At 42.3% G+C, this 10879-nt stretch overlaps 1 protein-coding gene and 1 long non-coding RNA gene across 6 annotated transcripts in view; one reads left to right on the forward strand and one right to left on the reverse strand.

Annotated features, from left to right (window-relative positions):
• The window catches only part of LOC109297613, a 10188-nt gene extending 5883 nt beyond the window's left edge, over positions 1-4305 (forward strand). Inside the window, exons 2-3 of the long non-coding RNA XR_002097362.1 lie at positions 3993-3996; positions 4214-4305. This is a non-coding gene — a long non-coding RNA (uncharacterized LOC109297613). The remainder of the gene's footprint in view (positions 1-3992; positions 3997-4213) is intronic.
• FOCAD (focadhesin) overlaps positions 1-10879 on the reverse strand; it is a 318854-nt gene that overhangs the window by 112505 nt on the left and 195470 nt on the right. The window lies entirely within an intron of this gene.

Here is a 10879-nt window from a genome sequence, read left to right on the forward strand (position 1 = left end):
TTCTTGTTTTATCACACCATTAGTTGATTGATTGTGTGGCCAGGTTACAATTTAAAACACAATTGATTGGTTAATCTTGCCTTAAGTGAAACATGTAGCAGGGCCTGAATTATATATCATTACTGCACCTGAAAAAAAGAAAAGTAATAAGCTGGTCACTTGGAGATATAATGCATCTTGATTTATCATGAGAGGAAACAAATTAAATAAAAAAAAAAATCTACACTATTGTAGAGTTTGATTAAATACTGTGTTCAGGAAAAGTACAAAGGAAATAAAGTGTAGCAAAGGGCACTTTCATGACTCATGACTTAAGAATCATTTAAACCCTCCAGCTTCAGATATCCAACTGGTAAACCATCACTGCTTCAAGCGTAGCTCCCATATGTTACACATGTATGTATAGTCACAGATCATATGCAATGACCAGATGCAAGCTACTTAGACTTTGTGTTTAAACTTCCAACATCAGTATAGCTACCAGAATAAATGACGACATGACAGAACGCATTATATTTTATTGTAGGAAAATATCCATTGTGAAAAGACTTAAGGTGTGTGGAGAAGGATGGCATGTTTTCTGGGCTCCATAGCACAAACGTACTTAAAAGCACAACTCAGAAACCTAAAGGATACTTTAAATTTCATGGATATTCTTTTACTGTTTACATATCCTAAGATGGGAGCGTCAAAGATATAGCCTGTGAGCCAGATCCAGCCCACCAAGCCACACATCTGACTCACAGGCTGAATGGTCCTGTGCACTGTATACAGTGCCTACTCCAGCTCATGTCCAGAGCTGCAGAGCAGCCACCAAATACAGCATAGCCCTAGAGTAGTCACTCTGGGGCCATGTTGCATGTAGCAGCAGCTCTGGAGCTGTGCAGCACAGCCCTGAAGTGGCTGGAGCAGGATTGGACAACATATTGCACCCACCCACTCTGCTCCACGACATGTTCAGGAATGCAGGGCAGGTCTGGGGGTCTGTTCCAACCTGCAGACCTGCCTTACCCCACTTGTCTAGTCCAGCAGGCTGGATAAGTTTGACATCCCTGTCCTAGGGGAATGGTGAGAAAGAGCTAGAATGGGGGAAATTACGTTGCATCTGTCCTTACCCTACCATCAAAGAGGTTCTATGTTACTGTTTATGAAAAATAGTTAACAAAAACTGAAATACAGTTGCCCTCTATCATTTAGCATTTGAGGTAAAAGTTCTAGAAGGGAAATTTAGCCTACAGCAGTTAAGGTCTTCAGGATCTAATGCACAGAAGTTTGGGTTCTGTGTCAGTATCTCAACACATAATAGAAAAAGTGAGATTTAATCAATTTTGAGTGATGCTGAAATTTGTAATCTAGATCTCAAAGCTGGATGGCATCTCATATTCAGATTTAAGTTCCAAAAACAAAGCTGTCTACCATGATAAAAATATGTCTACCATGAGTTGTGTTTCAAATCTACGCTCAGTGCAGACCAAGAGAGCAGACAGAAGGCAAGTCTCACCACATATGGATGTTTTGTCCATGGCATTAATTCTTGAACCTATCTTGCATCTTGGATTGTGTCATGTGTAGCACAATCCAAACTGGCCCACAGGCCTGCATGCTGAATGCTGAGCTGGGACTAGTATGTGCTGCATGTGGCGTGTGAGACTGGAGCTGACACACACAGACTAGCCCCATGGCTCTCATCCAGCCCTTTGGGGTTGGACACTGTGACAGGACGGGAACCTCGGGGTCGCCATGCTCCCCCTTTAGTTACCCTCTATACTGCGCTAAGCTGCCTATCCACACCTCGCTATATTGCCTGCCACATCTTTGGTCTTATGTGTATTATAGGGAGGCTACCTTTAGTCTTCTTGGCCCAGTTCTCCTGTCCTAGACTGGCCCCGTTTTCTGGAATGGGGTTCAGGTGCACTCCAGCCTTATGGGCTCTGCGTGGCTCCAGCCACCCCTGTACCACGCGCCCCAAGCCTCGCGGATGTACCAGACGTTCTTCAGTCTTACTGGATGCCTTCTCGCTGCCCACTCTCTGGGGCTTCACTGCCCACTCCCTGGGGCTGGGCCTCCCACACTGTTGTGGTTCCCCTATGAGGCCTCCTCCATCCCCTTAGAGCCTCACCCGGTCCTCTGGTAGACAACAGCAAACATTAAACACAAGCCCCTGGGCTATAACACAAAGCTAAACCGCTCGGCTAACCTCCTTTGAGTCACACTCCACGGGTGCTCCATCCTTCACCAGCATAACAGGCTGCTTGCGTTCAGGCCTTTCCCCTTTGCTTAGTTAGGCAGCACTCCTTCTCTTTAGCCGCCAGCCGAGACCCCCTCTCTTGGCCTCCAGACTGTGCTTTATAGGAGTCAGCCCTGCCCCTTCCGGTCAGCTGACTCAACAGGTGTGGGCCCCTAGCTCCTCCCGGTTGCCCTGGCAACTGGCACCTGGTGGCCATTCCTGCTCTTCAAGTAGCAGGCACCTTAGTGGCCTGCTACAGACACCCTTGTTTGAACATAAATGTACTGCAGTAAAAGATCTTACAATATGAATTACAGACCTCCACACCAGGGAGATGACTTAAGAATTCTCGGGACAGCTCTCAGAGGCGGTGCGCTCAAAGGACCTGGCTGTCATGAGTGACCTAAACTTCTCAGACATCTGCTGGGAGGAACAGGTGGCCAGGTCTGCCTGTTCACATAAGTTTCCAACCTGCTTACAGGACCTTCACCTAGCACAGGAGGTAAATGTTTCCACTAGGGGAAATGCCTTACTAGACTTGGTGCTGGCCACAGGTGATGACCTGGTGGGGGATCTGCAGGTACAAGGTAACCTAGGGGATAGTGACCACCTATTGATAGAGTTCACTACCTGGCAAAAGGTTGGGAGGATAACTAGTAAGGCCAAAGTGCCAGACTTCAGGAAGGCCAACTTCAACAAACTCAGGAGATTAGTTAGGGAGGGACTGACAGGAAAAAGCATCAGAGAGATGGGAGTCCAAGAAGGGTGGGCGTTTCTCAAGGGTCTGATCCTGCAGGCACACAAAGGGCCCATCCCAGTACACATAAAGAGAGGCAAAAAAGCAAAGAAACCCTCTCGGTTGAGCAGGGAAATCCAGGAGACCCTGGAGGGGAAAAGAGAGGTCTACAGGCTGTGAAGGCAGGCCGCAGCCACCAAGGAGGAGTATACCTGCTTGGCTCAAGCTTGCAGGGAAGCAATGAGGACAGCAAAGCAGGAATGGAGCTTAGGCTGGCAGCAAAAGTTAAGGATAATAGAAAGCCATTCTTTAAATACGTAAGAAGCAAAAAGAAAGTGCAGAGTAACATAGGGCCCCTTCAAGATGGACTAGGGCAACTGGTAACAGATAGGATGGCCAAAAGGGAGCTTCTAAATGATTTCTTTGCAACTGTGTTCCTGGACAAATACAAACATGCATCCCAATGGGACTTTAAGTAAGCGCGGGATAGATACCAACCCACAACTGTTAGTGCTGATCTAGTAAAGGGGCACCTGGAGTGGTTGAATGTATTTAAGTCAACAGACCCTGATGATCTTCATCCTAGGGTACTTAGGGAATTAACTGAAGTCATAAAGGATCTGCTGGCGCAACTGTTTGAGCACTCGTGGTACTCCGGACAGGTCCCAGAGGACTGGAAAAGGGCCAACATGGTCCTTATTTTCAAGAAGGGGAGGAAGGAGGAAACACGTAACTATAGGCCGGTTAGCCTCACCTCTATCCTTGGCAAGACCTTTGAGAAAATTGTTAAGGATTACATATGTGGGGGACCAACAGGTAAAATAATGCTATGGGGCAATCAGCATGGGTTCATAGCAGGCAGATCCTGCCCAACTAACCTGGTTTCTTTTTACGATTGGGTCACAAAATGCTTGGATGAAGGAATAGAGGTAGATGTTATTTACTCAGATTTTAAAAAGGCCTTTGACACAGTGTCGCACCTAATTCTTATAAATAAACTAAGCAGTTGCAATGTAGATTCTTACACAGTCTGGTGGAAAGTTGGCTTATGGGATGCACCCAGAGAGTGGTGGTGGTGGATGGGTCAGTTTCTACCTGGAGAAATGTGGGCAGTGGAGTCCCCCAAGGCTCTGTTCAATATCTTCATTAGTGACTTGGACGAGGGAGTAGAAAGCACACTGTCCAAGTTTGCAGACGACACTAAACTATGGGGGGAGGTAAACAAACTAGAGGGCACGGAATGAATCCAGGTAGATTTGGACAGATTGGGGAAGTGGGCGGAACAGAATAGGATGCAGTTTAACAAAGATAAATGCCATGTGTTGCATCTAGGGAGGAAGAATCATCAACACTCCTATAGCCTAGGAGGTACTACTCAGAGTAGTACAACTGCAGAAAGTGATCTCGGAGTCATAGTTGACTCCAAAATGAACATGAGTCACCAGTGTAATGAAGTAATAAGTAAAGTTAACTGCATTCTTTCTTGCATAAGTAGGTGCATCACAAACAGGTCTAGGGAGGTGATATTTCCCCTCTATTTGGTATTGGTCAGGCCGCAGCTGCAGTACTGTGTCCAGTTTTGGGTGCCGCACTCCAGGAGGGATGTAGATAACCTGGAAAGGGTTCAGAGGAGGGCCACCCGTCTGGTTAAAGGCCTACAGAAAAATCCCTCCAAGAACCGACTGAGGGACCTGAATCTTTTCAGCCTCTGTAAGAAAAGGCTGAGAGGTGATCCCGTGGCTGTTTACAAACTCATCGGGGGGGAGAGCAGGAAATAGGGGATACAATGTTTACCAGCGTGCCCATTGGGGTAACTAGAAACAATGGCCACAAACTGAAGCAGAGCAAATTTAGACTGGACATCAGGAAAAATTCTTTACAGTGAGGGTTGCCAAAATATAGAATATGCTATCAAAAGAGGTGGTGCTGTCCCCTTCCTTGGAGGTATTTAAGAGGAGACTGGACAAACACCTGGCTGGGGTCATCTCACCCCAGCACTCTTTCCTGCCAAGGGCAGGGAGTTGGACTCGATGATCTAATAGGTCCCTTCTGACCCTAAAATCTACAAAATCTATGAACTAAAAATTTTGAACTGAAATATCTGAGACTGGCAAAAACCAAGCATATACGTCTCCACATGCTCGATAAAGCCTAACCTCCACCTTTTCCTTTTTCCTAGCATAGACACAGACATTAACACACTCAAGAGCACAGTGATGCTAAAAAAAGTTTGCAATTGCTCTTGGGTACCTAGAACTGAAATTAAAGTATTTGTATTTGTTAAACCTGAGGCAAGCTTCTCTTTTTGTTACAGAGGAGTTGGACACAGAAGACTCAGTTACAGGCCAGACTATTGTGGGCACTGAAAAAAGAAAATGGATTCATGTTGTTGGGGAAAGGTGGTGATGGACTTGAGGTGGTGATGGACCTGGAGCTCCAATTATGATGGTAGCCCAGTTAACAGGCTGTTTATTCTATAAACATATTGAGTTAACCCTATAGCTGTGTGTGAAAAAGCAAATGGAAAAGAAAAGAATAGTTCAAGTTAGACCAACTCTCAGTTACTCCAGTTGGGTAAGGGACCACTGGTCTTGAAACCCATGGCTCAATTCTAAGTCTAAAAGATCTTTAAAAAAAATCACAAAACAGAACAAAAACAAAATACCTAACTACTCAAAGATGAGGACCAGAGGACAAAATAATAATAAAAGAGTCAAATGGGATTTGAAGGTATCCTCTTCTTAGGAAGTTCACAGAATCATAGAAAAGATAAAGGTAGCAGGGACCTCATAAGGTCATTTAGTCCAACCCCGTTCTAGACAGGACCACTCCTGTCTACATTATCCCAGCCAAGTGTTTGTCTAACCTGCACCTAAAATCTTCCAGTGATGGAACTTTTACAAGTTAAGTAACTCATTCTTGTGACCAACCACCATCAGGATTAGAAAGTTCTTCCTAACATCCATTTTTAATTTTTCATATTCAGAGGAACTTGATTCAAATTCAAAGACTTTAATGGTGTGCCTGGATAAAGCTGGACTGTAGGATACCAACCTTTAAGTAAGACAGATATGCAAGTTGACATTTTGTTGTTTTAGGATTCTTTTTCTCTAGAAAACTCTTACTGCTAGAAGAAACAATCATCTTGTTTGAAAATGTCCAAGGGTCACCAATTCCAAAAAGGAAGAACCTACGTGCACCACCCAGTTGAAGGTTCCAGGTAAAGACAACGGATAAGCAGCATACTCTAGTCCAGAGCCTGATCTAAGAGCAGAAGACTTGCAAAATTCAATCAAGAAAGCCTATGCACTCAGGTGCGCCAGAAAAGGATGACAAGAGAGAAAAAAAACATGCACTACAGCTTATCCTGTAGCTAGGACCAGTGGTTTGATGTTGAGTTTTGCACAGCAGGTGAGCCTAGTTTGCAATATACCCAGAAAACTGTATGTAAGACTGTTTTACTGGAGCTCTGAATACCATGATGTAGCTAAAACAACTTCCTACTGCAATCTTCATCAATCAGGTATTATTGTATTTTTGTAAAAGATCAATTCTTGATTTGCTTGATTAGTTCTTTGCATTTACCCAATTAAGAAAAATAGGTTTTAAAAGCTATCCTTTTGGCTGAAGCAGAGTGTAAAATCCATTGCAAATCTTACGCAACTTCAAGGGGAATCAATTCATTCACTAGGTGTTTGTATAGCATTTTATAAAACGTAAAATATCATAAGTGCTTTTTAATTTTGGCATCTTTTACTTCTAAGCACATACCAGCTGCATAACTTCTAACCTGTATAAATATCTGTAAAATAAAAACTACAAAAAAAAAATTCACTGAAGAATGCAGCCACCACCAAAGAAAAAGACCAACAGATACGCAGGAATATTAGTTGCAGAGTATGTAATAAAGGTATATTTAGTAGTTTATATTTCTGTCATAAGAAAGGAAAATGTCAGAACTAGCCATAACATTATATACAGACAGTGATGAGGTGTTTGGAAAGCAAAAAGCCTAGCATATATTCATCTACTTATAATCTTCAGTAGCTAGCATCTGACTGAGTACAGTTTTTAACTACATGAACAGATTCCATTTTTCAAACAATAAACTTACATGATGTAATGTTTTCTACACAGAGCAAATTATGGAAAAGTAGTGCTGGAAGGTAACCTCATGAAGATCATCTAGTCTAACACTTGCTCAAGGCAGGGTTCTCCTGGACTAAACTGTCTCAGTCAAGCGTCTCCGTCTTACTTTCAAAAATGTCCAAGAATAGATATTACACAAGTGCTTTGGGTAGTTGGTTCCCCCCTACCTACACTCATGGTGAAAAAAAGTTCTTCTTAATATCCCATCTAAATTTCTACTGTTTCAGCTTGAGATCATTGCTCCTATTTCTGCCTCCTGTGGCCACAGAGAACAGCCTATAATCATCTTTATAATTACTCCTTAGGTATTTGAAGACTTATCAACCCCTCAGTCTTCTCTTCTCTCCAGACTGTATAATACCAGTTCTTTCAGCCTTTCCCTGTAAATTGTTTCCCAGACCTCTAATCATTTGTGTTCATCTTTACTGGACTCTTGCCAACCTGTCCACATTGTTCTTGAAGTGCAGGGCTCAAACCTAGACAAACCTCCAGGTGAGGGCTCAGCACTGTTGAACAGAGTGGAAGGATCACTTTCACTTATTTGCAAGTGACACTTTAGCCCTAATAGAAACCAGTATACTATCAGCTTTTATTGCAACAAGAGCACACTATTGGCACATATTCAGTTTATGGTTCACTGTAACCCCAAATGGTGTTATGCAGTACTGCAGCTTGGCCAGTTATTCTCCAGTCAATCTTTGTGCAATATGCTGCATAGGAACATTCTGTGCACTTCCAGAAATTTCACAATCAGATATGAACCAGTATTCTTTTTACTTTGACTCAAATTATTTTAGTAGTTCAGTATACATGTATTAATGTAGAAAGTGGGAGATTTTAGTCATGCTCTCAAAAAAAGGTTTAGTTTACATATGAATGCTGTATATAGACTTCATAAGAGTATGTTAATTATTTTAAATGTATGAGTATTTCTGATCCAGAAGTACCAGTCAACCAGAAACTGATTTCTGCACAAGTTAAAAGAGAAACTTTGTGTACTGTCCTTTGTTAAGGGCTTGACTGTACTTTAGAGGTATACTGTCCTCACAGTAAAATGCACCAGATCTCACTGATGGATTTTAAATCGTCAATTCATATTTACTTGTTTTCCTTAATTTTGTACTCAGTAATGCTACTCACTCACTTGCCTGAAGTTGAAGAGACGCTGAAATATCTTGCTGAACTGGAGCTTTTAAACATAATACTCACATAACTGACATTCACAAATCACGCCAAGCACAATGTAACACAACTATATGTGTGCTCTACCTAAAGTCACCAAAAACTTGTATTATGCAGACTTGAGATTAGCAATGTGAATCAGAAAGCACACAGGTGTCCGCACACACGTGTACACACACACACACACACACACACACACACACACACAGGCTGAGCAAAGGTATACACACCTTTGCTTTTACTTGGTACTTCATGTTCAATTAGGTAAAGCACATTTGTGAATGTGCTTTACATTTCAATTTTAGTTTTTAAAGGACATTTGTGCATTTTACTGAGTTGGGGAACTAACTAAAAAACACCGTCTAATCAGTCTCTACAGATAATTTTGCTAGGGGAGTTTAGAGGTTTCCCTAATATTGCTTTTAATAGCATATGTTACTTCACTGTAACAAAACATTATGTCAGGGGCTGTTACAGGCAGCCCAACCTGGAACAATTGCCTAGTGGGCAACACCTGCCTGGGGCTTTGACCAGCAGCCCTAAGCCTGTTAATTACTCTGACTGGCTACTATCTGCACCTCCTGATGGTCTGCCGGAACAGCAGCTTCCCCATTTAGCTCCAGCAGCAGCAACAGACTCCATGCTAGCCAATATGTCCTGCTGAAGGTCTACTCTGGCAAGTCTCTGTGATATGTTACTCAGGGTTCCCTGTTTTCTAACCCCAGTTTGGCTTTGTTCCTAGACCCTGGCTTTTGGATTTCCCCTTGGGTCTGGTAATTTGGTCTCTGCCTCCTCCTGAACCCTGACTTGGCTCATGGACTTGGACCCTGGCCCTGGATTCCCCACTGAAACTGGTAACTCAGCATCTGACTCCTGTGCTGACCCTGCCTGTATTTCAGGCTCTACCTCAAGATTTCCCATTGGATCCAGTAACTTGATCCCAGATTTCTGCCTCCTGGCTTGTGGGTTGATTCCTGCCCTCACCTCGTGGCTTAAGCACTAGATCAGATCTCCCATAACCCTGTCCTTTATGCATCAATGCTCTCAAAGTTAAATAGACATGGCAAATCATCAGAGAATCAGGGTGTTGGATAATTAGTTGAAAAGACCATCCAGGTGATAAGCCAATGCCTTCATTATAAGAAATTAGTTGCTTCCCCAAAGCTTGTTAGCTTCACAGATCCACTCTTACAGAGCCTATAAGCTCAGCAGGATTGAAACTTCAGTCCTGTGGAACAGAAACATCAGCAGGACTGAGATGTGCAAGGGGCTCTTATCCATAAGGATGCTCTTGTATTTAACAGATAGGCTCTCTACTTCTCAACATGTGGCATTCTGGAGCTCTTGTGAACACAGGATCACTTTCACTGCCTCAGTTAAGCAGCTGTGCATGACACTGAATACCACACCTTAAATATCAATGGAATTGTCAACTGCCAACATTCCCTCAAATTAGCAAGGCACATAATACTCTAGTAACTAATTTAAAAGCTCTATATTTTAGGTATGTTCACATTTACAGGTCACCTATCATGGTGGCATCGGGGCTCAGTGTTCTTAATTCAAACCTCATTCCAAATTTAACATAACACAGTAACAAAAAAAAGGTTCAGAGTTATATCAATGCTCTATTTGCTGCAAAAGCTCACTTGCACAGACAATTATAATAGATTGAGGAATAGATTATTTCTAGTTCAGTGCCATCCATTCAGATTATCATAAATTCCAGCTACTAAGTAAACCTCCTTTTGTTATTAACCGATAAAATTTAAACCCTCCCAGTGTGTGATGCTGTTGTTTTTAAGAGCGCCCTCAGAGCTTGACTGAAATCCAGGAACTCTCCATTGTGTTCTGCAACAGAATTTTCTAATCAAAACTAGAGGGCCCAACAGAACACTGATAGCACACTGAGCTAAAAGGGTCAACTCACACCCAAATCAGTTCATTCTAACAATCTCTAACCCCAGGGCTAGGGGCATTGGTAAATAAATGTAAGCAGTTGAAAATCTGGCCCTTGATTAAAAAAATAAAGTGAAAATTTATTTTCGTATCACTGCTTCCAAAGCTCATGGAGTACCATAATACTTCAGAATGACAACATTTTAAAAACACAGAATAAAATTTACAATATATCATGTAACTTTTTTTAAAATTGCTGTCAGATCTTTTGGTTTTATTTTTATTTTGTAATATATCAAGGATTCTCCCCCAAAATCAAATACTCCATTTAAGTGCACAGTCTCAGCACTTAAATACACAAACCCCCCACCCAAAAAAAAAAGAGCGAAAACAAACCAAAAAAATCCTATGCATTTCTGCACTTACTCCAACTTAATGTAAACAATGCTTGTTAAGTTTGTATTGGTGCCAATAGCACAGTATTAACAGACCCTAAACCAGGGGTAGGCAACATTCAGCCAAAGTGCTGAAAAAAACCACAATGTCTACCTTGGAAGGTGCCAGAGTACTGGCATGCCAGAAAAACAAAACAAAGCAGGGGGCACATGGCAGGATGCACTGCTTATTAGTATAGTTAATAACCATAAATGTTGCCTTTTTACCGTAAAAAAAAAAAAAAAAAAAAA

This window comes from Gavialis gangeticus, unplaced genomic scaffold (assembly GCF_001723915.1).
Source record: "Gavialis gangeticus isolate Ggan-Ray unplaced genomic scaffold, GavGan_comp1, whole genome shotgun sequence".
Classification (NCBI taxonomy): domain Eukaryota; kingdom Metazoa; phylum Chordata; order Crocodylia; family Gavialidae; genus Gavialis; species Gavialis gangeticus.